This window comes from Chinchilla lanigera, unplaced genomic scaffold (assembly GCF_000276665.1).
Source record: "Chinchilla lanigera isolate Chin_1 unplaced genomic scaffold, ChiLan1.0 scaffold00039, whole genome shotgun sequence".
Classification (NCBI taxonomy): domain Eukaryota; kingdom Metazoa; phylum Chordata; class Mammalia; order Rodentia; family Chinchillidae; genus Chinchilla; species Chinchilla lanigera.
This window is the reverse complement of record NW_004955440.1, coordinates 19,063,189-19,078,557: the sequence shown is the minus strand read 5'-3', so window position 1 is coordinate 19,078,557 and position 15,369 is coordinate 19,063,189. Positions and strand designations below refer to the sequence as shown.

Sequence of the window (15,369 nt, the reverse complement as noted above, 5' to 3'; positions counted from 1 at the left end):
AAATATATCATCTTCCAGCGACTCATTTTCATTTCTACGTTAAATGTGGGAAGACCTTTTTATAAGAAAATAAAAGTGCATATGAGTTATCCATTTATTTATTACAATTTATACCACAATGACTTAGGAATCTAAAAACTGGTAATTCATATAATTAAGTGAAGAGATTTTGGGCTGGGGATTTAGCTCAGCGGCAAAGCACCTGCCCAGCAAGCGTGAGTTCGGTTCCTGGAACCAGAGAAAAGCCAAAACAAACAAACAAACAAACAACAACAAAAAAAAAAGTGAAGAGATTTCTAAGTACCAATTATGGTGCAAAGAACCCACTGTGAGTAACTATATCTCTTAACTCTTCTGGGATAAACTGCTACCTGTCTTATATCTTTTTCAATGCATCTATTCTTAGATCAGAACCACTTGACTTAGAATACCAGCTTCACCATTAACTAGTTATGTGGCTTGAAGCAAGTACTTTAACCTCTCTTTGTCTTACTTTTACTTCCTTTTACTTGAGCAATGAACACAATGAAATACTATTAAGCCTTTAAAAACAAAGGAATTCTGACATTTGTGACAATATGGATAAACTCAACAATATTATACCGAGTAAATTAAGCCATGTACACAAAGACAAAGACTGTAAGTTTTCACAGCATAAAAATTCTAGAACAATTCAAAAAGCAGGGAGTAGCGTATTAGTAACTGGAACCTCAGGGTAGACTTGAGAGTTGCTGAACAAATGGTACAAAGTTTCAGACCAACAGAGGGATATTTTAAGATCTACTGCATTCAGGGATAACTAAAGTCAATAATAATATGTTGTATGTTTCGAAATAACTAAAAGTAAATTTAAAATGTTCTACCATAAAAATACAGATAAATGAGATTGTAGATATGTTAACTAGCTTGAATTCATCAATCCCCACTACATACATATATCAAAAGATCACAATGTTACCCATAGATATGTACAATTGTTATTTGTAAATAAACACTGTACTGATTTTTAAATATTATCAAAAATACAAGTTCATGATGCTCTTCCTTCCAATCTCCTGTTCTTTAAGAGGCTTAATGCTGTATGTAGGAATTTTCATGGCCCTTAAAATTATAATTCTTCCTTGACCAATACTTTCAATTTAATGCTATTTCAAAAGATGCAATAGGATGGTCAGAAAACTCAAGAATACTCTCAAAATATCTTACTCTGGAAAGAAACCACTGGTGAATTCCTGCCATCTTGTCTAGTAAAACTATATTATCTCTAATGTTTTATTTAATACTTTTGTATCCTCTTTAATAGTTTGAACATTCTCCCATTCTTACATCTGGTAATCTGAGCAACGTAGTTGACAATAACAATATGTAATATAACAACCACTATTAATTCCTATCATTTTGTTTTGAAACCCTGTATCACTTTTAATGTTCTTGCTTTGTTGTGTTTATGTCTATGATGTTGGTATGTTGCTATTGTTATTTTTTCTACTACTCTCTCTAAAACAAAAAAAGTAAAATATAGATCATAAAAATTTAAAAAGAAGCATTTCCACTGGCTTGAAGTCAATCACCTCCAAATTCAAAGGGAGTTCCCTTCCTATCCAGTACCATACCCAGGTACTTAAGGGACAAACTCTAGGTATGTTATTTTCCATGTGGTCAAGTCTGTGAGGTCATCTGTCAGCACCTAATTTATAGTGTAATCCCTCCAAAGACTGCTAACTCCAACAAAATCCCTCACTCATTTAACATACCCAAATTCCTTACAATAAACACAAGACTAGGCTCTATTAACTTAATTTTAGATATAATTTAAATATATCTGTATGTTTATGTAGTGCTGGATCTACTTAAAATGTAAGATTTTTTTCAGCCCAAGGATCGTGTCTACTATTCACTCCCTGTTATGAGGAGGTAGGGGAAAACAGTGCTTTGGTATCTATCATGTTTCCAAGGTACAGAGGATGAAGTTCCTCTCTCTTAACCTTTATAACACAAATTTTTTCTAATTTTTCAGCAACCTACCTAACAATTCCACCTACATAAATTATAAACCTCTGCAATCTAAGCCAGGGCTCAACTCCTGTTTCTCAAGAAACTCTCCTTTCATTGTCAGCCAATTCCTCTCCCACAGGTTTGCTTACTTTATTCAAACACATCACCATTTATTCATTTGCCTAAACCAGAGATCCAGCTCGCGTTCTGACTCTGCCCACCTCTTCACCCTTCAGATGCAGACCGTAGCAAGACCCGTTTACTCTGTGTACGAGTGGATCTCAACTCTGTGCTGCTCCTTCCATCCCTCCCACCTCAGTGCAAACTACTGTGAGCGACTGTAATGACCTCCCTATTTGGTTATTAGGCATCTCCTTTTATTTCCCTCTAAACTAGTTTCCAAAACTAGCCAGAATGAAAATTTTTACATATATGTCTGATTATGTCCTTCCTCTCCTGTTACTATTCTCCAATGCCTAACCATTTTATTTAAATAAAACTAGGTTTTAACCAGGACCTAGAAGACGATGCATAAACTGCCTCTTCCTCAGCTTTTCATAGTTCTCTGTTAATTCTCCCCTGCATCCACTTTGGTACGTCCCAGGCAGCTCAATTTCCTGGGCATTCTGAGCGCCGCGAGAGGCTTTCCACAAACAACTGTTTTACTTGTGAAAGTACTAGCACAGAAAAAGGTCTTGTCCTTGGACAGGAAAACCCAGACATTGTGGTAGGGATAAACATGGGCTAAAAATATTTAGAGGCATGGGATTAAAAATAAATGCCCGAAGAGACTTTACACTTGTGAATGTCCATAATTCAAATTACAAAATTGATGCATGACTACCAAATGCATGACAACCAAAAACCATAATTTTATTTTGTTGGTATATACTATAGGATAAATTAATTGTTATATTCCTCGGATTTATTGATTATTATATATAATACCTAACTTCCACAGGAACAACTTTTCTGGAACAGTGAAAATCATTCCTTTTTGTATTAAATAATTTATAATACTTTAGAATTGACATATTTTTCCTCTGTTTTGGAAGTCCAAAGTCAAAAAGAAGGTGTTGCAATTTGTAACTGAAATTCCTCCACAGTAAACCACCTCCATGGTAGTGCAGGTAGTTTATGATATTCTGAAACCAGCTCCTTTCTATCTAAAACAAATATAAGGCAACGATTTGGAAAGGAGGAAAAGTCACAGAGATACGATTATCTTTTTACTGTCAGATGAAATAGGCTCCTACCCAGAGTTTCTGTACCTCATCACTGGTAATGCTATCTAGCAATTTCATGACGCTTGTAGATAACGCTTATAATTCTGGCCAACGGCCAGCTGCAGAACTACCACAATGTGCTCTGACCTGAACGAAAATGCTGAGATCACATAACAAGCTACCAAAGAAACTAAATACAGCCAAAGATTTCCAATAAGAAACAGCATCACAAAGCATCACCAAAGTCAGCTTGTTACTGAATAGCATTTTAATAAATAATGACACAGAATACAGGCCTGAAGTCTTCTGCAAGACATTCATTCGGTCAGGACATGTTTTCATGGAATTTCAAGCAGTGATTGGGCTAAACTCTTACTATTCTATAGTTTTGCCATAATGAATGTGTTGAGCTGACGTAATCTGCTAAAATGAAAATGAAACAATGAAAGTTAATCTTTTTCTAGAACTTGCTTAATTCTTTTGTATGTTGCCCTCTACTCCTACATAGATGCTATTGTTTGAGACTGAAAATACAACAGATGAAATGAAAAGCTACTCTGTCCAGGAGCACAGTGGAAAGATGGTCATAAAGAGACACAGCATGTGAACACAAAGGAAATATGCACAGCTACCAAATTATAGAGAAGGTGTGTTGTATACAGTGTCAAGGAAAGAGAAGGAGTCTGGGCAAAAGGCTACAGAAAGGACTTCCTGAGAAATCCACATTAGAACTTCCTCTGGAGGAAAGAGGATCTAGGCTGGGAGTGATGGACCTGTGTTTAGGGAAGGAATTCTCTCTACTGAGAATTAGAAATAATATGCATGTTTAGTTCTTTAAGAACAAGAATTCACTAAATTATGAATAGTAAGCAATAAGTAAAACATGGCTAGTACTCACTTGGGAGTTTACTTCCTATTCAAAGTGGTATATATACACATTACATTTACTATTATAAGGTAGGATGTAACTATTTTCCCATTTTTCAGACAGAAGGATTCAAGGCACTACACACTTAAATAACTTCCTTGAGTTAAAACTTCAGCAACAAGGTTTAGTTCTGAACAGATATTTGAAAAGATACACATTTTATATTCAGAAGTCATGCATGGAGTAAAGACAATAATAGAAACAAATATTAAAGTAGATAGAATTAACAGCAGATTTTAAACTACAGAAGATAAACTAGTAAAAACTGACAGGGAAAAAACTATTCAAAATAAAAAGGAAAAATCAAAATAGTAAACAATCATGAGTGACATAGGATGATAAATTGTAACTACAAAAAACAGAGCAGTGATTTAGAGCAACTGTAGTGAGGTTAGGGATAATGCTGGTTACATGACTGCATACACTGTTTATAAATTATGCTTGAATAAGCCTGACCGAACACACACACACACACACACACACACACACACACACACACAGCCTTTGAAAGAGAGGTACATTACCACTTGGTTTAAAAAAAACGGTAACACAGCTCATTGAAATTAGAAGTTACTTTTATGTAATTATAATAATAAGATTTAAATAATATTAAAGATAACAGGAATCTTGTTTTCCTACATTTCAGTGTTAGCATACACTCAATGCCATTTTCTCCGGGTGCTTTTAGTGCGCACATGGAAGTCCTCTGGAAGCAGGAGAGCATATGTTATTACACAGCTCCCAAATACACCTCTAAGGACCCGAGACAAACTGAACATGCAATTGCATTGTGTATGTTAAACATTGTTGAATACCTCTATACAGAACTTAGTTACAAATTAATTTAAGTTTTCAATAAACCTGTGCTCTATTTTTTTTCATTTCAGATTCCATATAAATCCTAAGACATAAGAACTTGACTAACACATAACAATACTAGAAAATGTCCATTTCCACAAAAGTTTAAGTATGTTATCCCATTAAACTCTTAAAATTATTTTCCTACAAATATAATTGTAGAATTCAGTGGATTTCCTTTTAGAAAGATTGCATTGTAAAATGTAAAACTTTAAAATTAAAGATGACGGACATAATCGAATATGATAGATCTTTCCTTAAGCTGGACAATAAAATTTATTATGGTTCTATATTGCCATTAAACATTTACCTGTCTTATTCTCACATTATCTTTCTTTTCCTTTAGGAAGAAGGATAATATTTTCACTAAATGGAACAAGGTAAGTGACACATTCCTTGAAATGCCAGTATGGCACAATATAAAGGACACAGAATGAAGTATGTTCATTTCATTTAAATCCATACACACTGCCACATGTTAAATGGGTGTTAAAAATTAAAACAGAATGCCAAGGACATGAAGGGTTGCGATGAAATAAATTACACCGAATTTGCTCTTACTACTTTATTATGCAAATAAAATCTCATTTCAGTTTGTTATATGTGGATATCAGGGCTTGAGAGAATGTTTAAAGCTCAAATCTTTCATTACTGTGAATATTACCATCCATTTAACACGGTTCAGTGTGTGTCACACTCACTCAGTCAGGTAATGCCAACCAACCGAAGAATTAAATGGAGAAAGAAGGAGACAAAGAATTAAATCACTTTATCACAAATGCTCATCTTAGTTGCAGATTCTAATAGTTAAAGAGTTTATAAACAAGTATCATTATCAACCTCACTAGCATTTATATTAAACTTAAGGCAGAAATTACTGGGATGCTTTCTTTGAAAGGAAAAAGCAAAAACATTTTAGCGATGATAACATTTCAATGTTGTACATAATTATATTCTCCAAAGCTACTGAAGTAGCCTACTTCAGATTTCTTTGGAAATTCTATCTCAGCACAGAATTGATAAGAATTAAAATAAGATTTGCATTCACACAAAATGAAACCTCTTTTAAAAATTAAACTATAACAAATATCACTACTCACTGCTGATACCAAATTTCATAGTGTAAGAGAAAATTAGACAGTTAAAACAGTTACTTCATGATTGCATTTTGTTGCTAACAGGTTAACTTTATCAAAGACACCATGTTGTTTCCTAAATTATTTCTAAGCAGAGATAGTTCTCTTTTCAACAAATTAAGAAAATGCACTTGCTTGTTTTTCCTTTCCAAATGCTAAAAAACACTCTCAGTACCTCAAGAATTCTCAGCAATCTGATATAAAAAACACAAACTTTCTATTGAATATACTCTTGTTTTTCACAGATTAAAAACTACTGTCTTTGGTACTCCTTAGTATATATTTACATGTTTGCAATAAACTACCACCTTCCTGAAAGTGAAACATGATATTTCATTAAGTCATTCAACATATGTCAAGGAGTCCAGTCAAAAGCTGGAGCTTCACCATGCCATTTGTTAAAGGACACAGGTGTAATTCTTACATCAGGACCTGTGCAACCTGCTCAAGACAACTTTACCTCCTCAACTGTGAAGTGAAGTTGATATCTACACTGACAGAAGACACACAGATACTAATGTCACTGTCACTACTATGTCCTGAGTAAACCAATTTTACCAGAAAAACTTCGTTACAGGTAACTACTACAATTTACAACAGAGGGGCTGGGAATATAGCTCAGCAGGATCGCGTCTGCCTAGCAAGTATGAAGTCCCGAGTTTGACACCAAAAAAGAAAAAAAAAAAAAAAACACGATTTACAACAGAATTTGCAGTTATCAGCAACCCACTGAAATGACAGCACAATAGCAGATCACAGCAGAAATACTGCGCATACACTTACATTCTGCGCATACACTTACATTCTGCGCCTCTACATTCTGGGATTCATTTCTTAATTTCACTGAAAACAGATCAATATTTAAATACAGTTTGCTGTATTTACTAACTAAGATGAGCTAAATACATTTTCATCCTTACAAATGGATTGTAGAAGTTTTATTCCACAGTATAACTTCTCTCTGAGCCTGTCACTTTAATTCCTAACGTTTCACTTCCCTAAAATGACAAATGTTGGAACGGTGTTTGTTCCTGTGGATCACACTGAAATAAGACAGAAAGGATTTAATTTTTTCCAGCACATTTCAAAGATGAACATCAGTTTGAAAGAGCAACAAAGCAGAAATTACTCCTCTTTGATTCCTGTAGTTCCCTAGGATTTATGTGTAGTAACTGCTTCACAGCAAGCAAAAGGACAAGATTACTTACTAGTCCCATAAACGACATGATACAAGATAGAATAAGTTAATAATATGGAATAAGTTAATAATTACTAAGTTAATAATATTACTAAGTTAATAAAAAGTAACCACCAACAAAAATAGATTCTTCGGTTATTCCCTGCGAAGGAGAAGACTACTGTACATGGAACACAGTATTCTACAGGAACTGAGAGAAAAGTCCAAAATGTAAGGAGAGAATCTGGTTCAGCAAATTGCTGGTCTTGGGTGACAACCCAAAATTCGTAATATTACACCAGTAACTGACATAACTTTTGTCCTGTTCTTTGTGAAAATTATCTTATGAAAATATCACAAGGATAAAAATAAATGTGCATGACAGCAAATGAACCATCCCTTAATCCGATAGTTATTCTCTAAAGAAATGCTTTGGGAGTTAAGTTATAAAAGTAACCTTTCCTAGTTTTATCCTCATACATTGGAGTGTGAACAAAATTCCCCAGCTATTTAATAATCTATCAGAATTTCCACTCATGAATGTAGATAATTTTAAAATGTGAATATTTTAAACATAAAATATCATTTAAAATCACAACCAATATATGAAAAGCTCCTTTGGAGATAGGTAAGAGTCTTACCCACTTCATCTAGCCAGATCCTCCATGTACGAAGTGCTATGAATCACATTCAGGACACCTTAGGGCCCAAAGAAAAGTTTGCAAATCACTGCATCCCTCTCAACTCTTTGAAAGCCCACATCTGGAAGCCTTTCAGGAAAAGTGTGCTATCGAATCTCTTAGGTTTGTTTCAGGATTACTAGAACTTCTCCTTTTCCTTTGCTTTAAATGGTAGTGTTTAAAATTTAAAATTATCCCTTGGTTGTCTAAGCTTCAGAAACTAGTTTACACACCTACTTGCTCAAAACTCTTCCGTGAAGTCTCTCAAGGGGACACCAAGTGCAGCACACCAAGATGAAGCTCACGCTCTTTGCAAAGACTGCTCTCTGCCCAGCCCAGCTCTGGGCGGACACGCGTCAGCCGTTGCGTCAGTCCATGCTGCTGCACCGACACCCTAACAGGTCTGCTTCCTCAGCCCCTTCACGTATTTTGGTCTACCTTCTCACGTACAAGTTGGTTATGCTTTGTGAATGCAGATCTACCTTCAGGGCTTCCCTGCTCAAACTCCTTCAATGTTTGCCACTTCTTTCAAAGTTAAGAGAACTTTAAATCTGACCTGGAGTGACTCACCCATGCTGCCTGCCCCTTTGCTTTGGTCTTCCACCTCTCGGCCTCTCACATGCTGTCCGGTCCTTCTGCCCCAAGCCCTTAGCACAGATACTGTCAGACCACCCACGAACGCACTATCACATCACGCATCGCAACTCTCACTCAGCACGGTTCTGCTTCTAAAGTTTATGTTCCACGTCGAAAGACCCTCTGCTCACACTCATCCTAGAACATAAGAGAAAGCTCCGTGATCTTCTACCTGTTAAATTTGTAAATGACAATCCTGCGATCTGGCAAAGAAGCTGACCTGGTCTTCACTTGACTTTCATAGGCTTGTGACCAGAGTTAACATTTAATCATTTCAGCGTCTTTGCAAGAAGCGTGTCCGCCTCACTTCAGCACTGAAATTGCCCTTCTCTACTTTTTATCAGCTGCATTACACCTTTAATGAGATTTGAAGAGTGTCTACAGTCATGTAGCAAATGTTTTAATTGTGTATATGATATTATATACAAAGATTCTACTACAAATGATTGTAATTTGCATTTGTATTTCAAATCTACTACCGAATAAAGAGTTCAACTCTTCAATGTCCTTGCAAACAATCAGGCATACAGATACCTACTGAAATGGAGAAGCCTCACAGAAAGGGAAGGAGTAGAAGTGGAATAGTGTATGTATTCAGCTCACTAAATCTTCCAGAGAGCGTACTCGCAGGTCCCTTACTCCTTCCAACAGTGAGTGTTTTCAATTCATTCCCGGATATTTATCTGTAAGAGCCTCTGGTTTGCTTACACATATCGATCTATTCAAAAGCAAGGAGGCCTTTATTGCCACATCAGTTTTTGACCCTCTGCCCTTCAACAACTTTGCATATTATTTAAACAAATGTGGCTAGCTGAATCATCAACGATTCAAAAAACTACCGATACATAAAGTTAAAAACTCTTGATTTTGGATATGTTATTACAAGTAAATGTGAACTAAATAATTTTACATTAAGAAATTATGTATGAGTTTTGCTCAGATGGTTACATTAAGTACAATGTAAATTTAAAATAAAATTGTAACAATAATATCCATCTCAGATTGTAATCCAAAAGTATGCACCATTACTAGGTGTCAAATAATAAAATTAAATAATAAAAATAGCCCTTCAAAGAGTTTATTACATACCAAAAATGCAACATTTTCTGGAGTTGTAACATAATTTTATCCCCGGGTTATGCTAATAATAAAAACCCAGGGGCGCAAAGTGTGGTAGTCCGAGACTGTAATCCCTGCACCCGGGAAAGCTGAGGCGGGATCACAAGTTTGAGCCCATCCTGTGCAATTTAGCAGCTCTGCACAATTTAGCAACTTAGTGAGGAGCCTTGCCTCAAAACTTAAAAATAGTTTTAAAAGGACTGAGGATTTAGCATAGTATGACAGCCCTGGTTTCAATCCCCAGTGCCACTAAGTAAGTACACGGCTTTAAAGGCTTGTGAAATCGTTCTTCCACTTAATAGATGAAGAAACTAAGACAGAAAAGTACTTGCCAAAGGCCACACAAAGCCAGTGACCGTGCGAGGGCTCACATCCAGAGAATGCAGTAGACTCAGGTATAATTCAGTCATTACGTGTCAGCTATGCTGAAAATGTACAGAGCTTCCTCAGCTTTTTGCTTCTGTTCATTGAGAGAAGGTAGAAATTTCTTCAGAACCAGTCATCTCAGTGAGTAAGCGATATTTTATGTGCCATAGCCTACCTTCATAACTCTGAAAAATTAGTTTGTATTAAATTAAACACTCAATTTGTAATGTCATGAGAGGCATGAGTATAATTACTGAAATAAGGTTTCTCAAGAAGTTATAAAATCCATTTTGCTAGCGGATGGCTGAGGCATCAACAGCATCCTCAAATGAGCAAGCCTCTTCAGTACTGGAGATGCCACCTACAAGTGCAGTGATTTCAGGGCTGACAAACCACGTCTCCTCCAGGAGCCAAGGGCCAGTGCGAAAGGCAGTGGGGATACGTGTGTCCCCGAGCAATGGCTCGAATTTCAGAATTTGCAGGGTCACTGGGAAGACCATTCTGGACTTTCTTCTAAAACTGCAGTGTGTCCATGAATATCCTCAGGATCTTCCTATTACACGATTCTAACTCAGTGGCTTTGGGTGGCACGAGAGTTTACGTTTTTCTAACATACTCTCAAGTCAATGCTGATGCTGTGGGTGTGAGGATTTGAGTTAAGGGAATCCTAGACATGAGCAAGATGATTCACACATGCTTTGAACAAAGGGCTACCGAGTCCTTGGAGAAGTAGGAGACGGAAAGGGTTATTTAAGCCAAGTTACAGAGGGCCCTGAAAGACAATGTGCTACTTCTTTTTATTTCAAGTACAATCAATACTTTCAATGCCTTTTCAAAGGCAAATATTCTCTCCTATCAACAAGAGCAATGTTTGTTAACTTTTATTTTATTGGTACAATTTACTATACACGGTAACATTCACGACAGAGCATTTCTACCCCCTTGTGGCAGATCCTGCCTCTTTCCCCATTCCCCGCCCCCACTTCAGCACCCTTCCTCTGCTACTTAGGAGCTGTTTCTGTTCTTCCTTCCTCTGGCCCCTTCTTTCCTTCGCCCCTCTTCCCTCCTGGCTCCGCTTCTCATCTTCTTCCCATTTCCCTGTATCTGTTATATATTTTGCTCCTTTACTATAGTTCTGAAGTCTCACACTAGAGAAATAAGGATATTGGAACATGTGTGTCTGATTTATTTAACTTAAGAGAAAGGTCTCAAGATGCATCCATTTAGCTAGAAATGTCTCAAGCTTATCCTTCTTTATGGCAGGGAGGTACTCCATTGCATAAAAAAAAAACCCACATCTTTATCCATTCATTAGCTGATGGGCATATGGGCTATTTCCAAGGTTTAGCTATTTCAAACTGTACCTCTATAAACACTGGTGTGCAAATATTGCCATGCTATGACGCTTTTAATTCTTTTGGGAAGACACCAAGAAGGGGAATAGCTAGGTTGAATGGAAGCTCTAGCTTTAGTTTTGTGAGGAATCTCCACTCTGATTTTCGCAGTGGGTGCACAGTCTACACTCCCACCAACAGTGCACAAGGGTCCCTTTTGCCCCACAAAGCTTTTTCCTCACACTGTGAGTTGTCTCTTCACTTTGTAGGTGATTTCTTCTGCTGTGCAAAAGCTTTTCAAAGCTAGGCCTGCTGGTGCCTGTAATCCCAGCACTTCAGAGGCTGAGGCAGGAGGACCATTGTGAGTTTGAGGCCAGCCTGGGCTACAAAGTGAGCTCAAGACCAGCCTGAACTGCATAGGGAGACCCTATCTCAAAAAAAGATGCCAAAAAAAAAAAAAAAAAGCTTTTCAATAAGATGAGATCCCAGCTACTGATTTTTTGAGGTATTTCCAGTATGATCAGAGTGTTACTCATAGTCTTTGCCTACACCAATGTCTTCAGGCATTCTACCTATTTTATCTTCTAGCAGATTGAGTGTTTCTGTTTTAATACTTAGATCTTTGATCCATTTCAATTTTAATTTAGTGCACGGTGAGAGATACGCTCTCATTTCAGTCTTTGGCATGTGGAAAGCCAGATTTTTTCCAGCACCAGTCCATAAAGAGGCTTCCAGTGAACGTGTTTGAGTCCTTCATCAAATATAAGGTGGCTGAGTATGACTGGAGATATTGTTGCACATTATAATCTATTCCATGTATCTCTGAGTCTGTTGTTTTTTTCACCAGTACCATGCTGATCTTACTACCACAGCTTTGCAGTCTAATTTCAAATCAGGGATTGAAATGCTCCCTACCTTGTTCTTGGGTAAGAAGGTGCCATATACAATGAAAATGTGACCAATACAGTGAAAATGGCCATTCTTCCAAAATTTTTATACAGATTTAATGCAACCTCAATCAAAATACCAATAGTGTATCATACAGAATTAAAGAAAACAATCCTAAAATTTACTTGGAATGGGAAGAGACCTAGAATAGCAAAGCCATTCTGGGAAACAAAGCACAATATTAAAAAAAAAAAAAAAACCTAAACACAAATGACTTATCAGTTTAGTTAAGGATAAAATATCCTCTATTATTTGAGGGGCATAGTCTATACTCTTAAAAATTATTTATGTGAAATTATTTCAATAATTTATCCTAAGTTCAAATTTATTTTAAACACACAAGCACATCTATAAATGTTTAAAACCTCTACCCTCACACCACTTTCAGCAAATCATTGAAGCCTACTCATATATTTCCATGTTATTAATATTTTGCCAAAGGTTCTAACATGTAAATATTCTAAAAATATCAAATGCCGTGCAGGAATTAACCATTCAATAGTGTACAGTTATATGCATTTAGTGTGTGACTTATTGCAAACACCCTAACAAAGCAGCCTGATGGGAAAATGTGTCTATCAAGGAGAAGCTAAATAAACTCCTCTTGCTTCCTACAATGAGCTCGCTGCAAACGTTTTTATTAGTGAGAAATTCTTTTCACTCAGCATGCAGGATTCCAACACAGGATGTTCTTTAAAATATAGTTATTTTATTAGTTTAGAGTAATACAAATGTTATTCTGATAAATTAATACTGCATTAGTTGCAAGAACATGTAGGAATAAGAGGCTTGAAATGCATGAGTTTCAGAAGATCTTTAAATAAACACAAAAATGAAAACGTTTTATCAGGTGTACTAAACCTTGAACTTCAGCATGTTTATGACAAATAAGATATTTTAGGAGTGGAGCTCACATTTAGTGACATTATATAATTGATCGATCGACTGAAAAATTATTGAGCACATACAATGTCTCAGCAAATATTATCCTAGGTACACAGAATGAAATATTAAATGAATCTTATACTCTTTTTACTTTTATAGACCATATGTTCTCAACTTGGTAACCACCATCCTTGCTAATAAATACATAAGACAGATTAAGAATAAGTAATAAGATAAAGACTACGAGGAAATTAAAATAAGATGAGGAGGAGGTAAAAAATAGACCAGAAATAACTGTCTCAGCTAAAATGGTCAGAGAAAGGGTTTTGAAACGTGATACTTACTTCCTTTCTTCCAGGATTTCTGAGCTATACATGACAAATAAAATGTACATGTACTTAATGTACACAGTGGGGTGTATGTTTACATTGAGAAATGCTTAGGACCACAAAGCGAATGAATACAGCTACCACATCATGGTCACCTCTTTGCGGAAGGTCTTGTAAGAAAATTCGAGATCTACCCCCTTAGCAGATTTCACATACAAAATGCAGTAGCACTAACTTTGGTCGTCATGACACCTGCAGACCTGCAGAACCTACTCAGCCACACGTAGCTGCACACTCGTGTTTTGCTCCTGTTTTCTGAGCTTTGCTCTCCTGAGCCCTTTCATGATGACAATGAAGTCAGGTTGTGAACTCTGTCACTGGACTTTCTGTTTTGTTCGCAGTCTGGGGAATGGGTGGTTAAGTTAGTATTTGTCAGGGTGTTAAACGCACGGGAAAAAAGCACTTTGAATCCTTAGATTAGAAAATGCAGAGGCCTTGACATGGAATGATCTGCAGTGTGAACAGCTGGAAAGACGGCCTCTGCCCGAAGACAGACAGGGACAGGCTGGGAGGAAACGAGACAGAGAAGGGGTGAGCACGGGCCGTCTGAGGCACAGTCCTCGGACCAATGCACTGCACAGATTCAAGCCAGGAATCTGGTAAAGCTCACTGCTGGGCTCGACTGCAGGCCAGTGCTCCAGGTAATTCCGCTGTGTATCCGCTGCTAATAACCAAAGAACACAGACCTGAAGGCACAACAGAATTTAGGCCTTAACCAGTTTCCAAGGAACGCCTTGACAGGGTTTTAATAAGGTAAAAACAATAATGTCAAAAAAGTCTACACTGTCATAAGTTAATCATCTGCATATATTTTTGTCTAAAATATATTTAATATTTTCTTATCTAATCTGAGTATTATATACAAAGTATACAAAGAACACAAAGCAGTTATATGTAAATGAGGGGATCTGTATAAAATAATTTTCATTCTGTCTATAACAGTGCTACCCACATAATATACTAACCAAAATTTCTCAAGTTTCTCATTCATCACTTGGAAATAGAAGTGAAACATTTCCTTCAGGGTGACTATTTTACATTACAAAGGCTAGAAAGACCACACTGTCAAAACTAATTTCTTTTCCTTACACATAACTCCAGCTCCCTAGGAACTCCTGACAGAACAAGTAAATGGAAGCTTAAATCAAGCTTTATCTCTAACATCTGAATTCTGCATGGAATGGTATAATCTGTGGAAAGGGAAGTAAGAAAAATGCCTCTTTTGTGCTAAGACTGCATTTCATCCTTCCCTTTGTCACAATCCCTCTCTAATTTGTTAGCCCTTATTCCACTTTTTAACGCCATGTATGTCTTTCTAAGGTTCTATATAAGATATTTATTCACTTGTTCTATTTATTGCCTGTTGTTTCCACTAGCACACAACTTCCATAATAATCCTGTCCACTGTGTTTACTAACTTGTCACAGTGTGCAGAGAAGGTCTAAGCACATAGGCAATCAGCAGACGTTTGCCCAAGGGAAGTAGATCTGGTCAGTAGTCCATATTCAAGATGAAGAAACTGACACCCACATGGCACAGGAGTTCTACAAGGAAAGGACAGGTATAAAATGGTATAAAATGCAGATCTGTCTCAAATAAAAACTCACATGTTCACCACCATACCCGAAATGGAAAGACGTTTGTACTGAGCCGCTGAAGCAAGGACATTAGAGTGAAAGTATCTGAAGCTAA

The 15,369-nt window shown here is 36.7% G+C and overlaps 1 protein-coding gene and 1 long non-coding RNA gene across 4 annotated transcripts in view; one reads left to right on the top strand and one right to left on the bottom strand.

The window, feature by feature from the left end:
• Galnt13 (polypeptide N-acetylgalactosaminyltransferase 13) overlaps nt 1-15,369 on the bottom strand; it is a 434,761-nt gene that overhangs the window by 349,926 nt on the left and 69,466 nt on the right. The gene's annotated exons all lie outside the window — the stretch shown is intronic.
• On the top strand, nt 3,747-6,920 carry LOC102011050. The gene is made up of 3 exons (XR_262047.2): nt 3,747-3,868; nt 5,354-5,387; nt 6,389-6,920. It is a non-coding gene; the product is annotated as an uncharacterized LOC102011050 (long non-coding RNA).